Raw genomic sequence first — 2,637 nt, forward strand, 5'->3', positions numbered from 1 at the left:
CCGCGCGGCACGTTCCCCCACTCCTCGCTGTCCGCTTCGCGCCGTTTAAATATCCTACTCTACTGTTGCGAATGAAAAATATTCACAGTTTATTCATTTATTCATATTTTACATGATTTTGACAAAAGGGTATCATTTCGCGTACATTTCGCGCTTTGCTTTGTGGAATCTCTGGCACTAGTTTAATCCTATATTATTTGCGCTGTTTGTATACGTAACTGATAATTATTCGCGTGTGTGAGGTATTTTTGATATTTAACGATACATTATGGCTCAATTTTCACTTTTAAAATATTTTAAATGATTCATACTTAAACAAAGGTTGATAATATTCTATACAAGTAATAAGTTAGAAGTATAGTTGTTTAAAATAATAAATACTAAATAACTCTTTTATCTTAAAATAAAACGTAAATGATAGAATTCAGCAATTTAAATATTATAAAAGAATAGCAAGACGTCAATCTTTTATTAAAAATATATTGTGTACACTGCACGGATTTTGTATAACATAAAATTCCCGGGAAAAATGTTTCACATATAATTATATGTAAGTACAAAATATGTCCATATAGATATATATATAATATATAATATTTTTTCCGGGTTATTATAAACTGATATAATCACTTATTGTAACACAATTAAACTAAGATGGTCGTGAGCTGCGTGAATGCGTAAAGCATCTAAGAAATAAAGTAGAAACCGTGTAATAAAGCCCCTATTGATCGGAGAACATTAAAAATATAAAGAATATATTATTTTACTTATTCGTAATATTCGTTATTATTTTACAAGCAGGCCGTGCCGCGTGCCGCTCTTCACATTTCTTGTTGAAATCGCGATAAATACATAATACGAATTGTCGCACTTTAGATTCCAAAAACTTACATAAAATATTTAATAAGAAAAAGTCAGAAAAAGTTTTTTTAATCCTTAAAATTCAACGATTTTTATTTACATATGTAAGAGATGTGGAATTAAAATTTCGTAAAAGTTCGTTTAAGGACCCATTAAACTATCCCTCTTTCAAGTGTTGACCAATGAAATTATCAGTATTCTAGTAAATTCGCTCACTTTTGTAATTTTCACCTCGTTTCAAGATACAGACTCGATCCCCTGGCAACCCTGGTGATTACGCGCTTTTGTCTCCATTTCTCTCTACTGAAAATTTCTCTATAGATAGCGCTAACATTTGCATCTGCACCTGCAACCTGCACTGGTCAGATAATTTCATTGATCAACACTTGAAAGAGGGATAGTTTAATGGGTCCTTAAACGAACTTTTACGAAATTTTAATTCCACATCTCTTACATATGTAAATAAAAATCGTTGAATTTTAAGGATTAAAAAAACTTTCTCTGACTTTTTCTTATTAAATATTTTATGTAAGTTTTTGGAATCTAAAGTGCGACAATTCGTATTATGTATTTATCGCGATTTCAACAAGAAATGTGAAGAGCGGCACGCGGCACGGCCTGCTTGTAAAATAATAACGAATATTACGAATAAGTAAAATAATATATTCTTTATATTTTTAATGTTCTCCGATCAATAGGGGCTTTATTACACGGTTTCTACTTTATTTCTTAGATGCTTTACGCATTCACGCAGCTCACGACCATCTTAGTTTAATTGTGTTACAATAAGTGATTATATCAGTTTATAATAACCCGGAAAAAATATTATATATTATATATATATCTATATGGACATATTTTGTACTTACATATAATTATATGTGAAACATTTTTCCCGGGAATTTTATGTTATACAAAATCCGTGCAGTGTACACAATATATTTTTAATAAAAGATTGACGTCTTGCTATTCTTTTATAATATTTAAATTGCTGAATTCTATCATTTACGTTTTATTTTAAGATAAAAGAGTTATTTAGTATTTATTATTTTAAACAACTATACTTCTAACTTATTACTTGTATAGAATATTATCAACCTTTGTTTAAGTATGAATCATTTAAAATATTTTAAAAGTGAAAATTGAGCCATAATGTATCGTTAAATATCAAAAATACCTCACACACGCGAATAATTATCAGTTACGTATACAAACAGCGCAAATAATATAGGATTAAACTAGTGCCAGAGATTCCACAAAGCAAAGCGCGAAATGTACGCGAAATGATACCCTTTTGTCAAAATCATGTAAAATATGAATAAATGAATAAACTGTGAATATTTTTCATTCGCAACAGTAGAGTAGGATATTTAAACGGCGCGAAGCGGACAGCGAGGAGTGGGGGAACGTGCCGCGCGGCGCGCGGCGACAATAACGACTACGTCATCACTTCGGCATTCGCCCGGCGACCACGGAGAGAGACGGACGCGTTTTACGAGTTGTTCCGGATGTCGCATTAATTAATGAAAATTAGATCTTTACGAACGCGAATTACGTAAAGTTGCTTTAAACTAAGGAGTGTGCTAAGGGTTAATAGATTTTATTGCACAGATTTGCTCAATTTCTTAGATTCGTTACGCGCATATACAGCTGAATATTTTAGATATTTCATTTGTTCTCACATGTACGGTATAAAAATGAGATTCTTATTGTTAGATATTTCAAATTGTAGCTTTTTATCACTTTGAATCGTATAATTCTGCCATTGTTGCGTTA

The sequence above is a fragment of the Trachymyrmex cornetzi genome, unplaced genomic scaffold (assembly GCF_001594075.2).
Source record: "Trachymyrmex cornetzi isolate Tcor2-1 unplaced genomic scaffold, Tcor1.1 scaffold1376, whole genome shotgun sequence".
Taxonomy (NCBI): domain Eukaryota; kingdom Metazoa; phylum Arthropoda; class Insecta; order Hymenoptera; family Formicidae; genus Trachymyrmex; species Trachymyrmex cornetzi.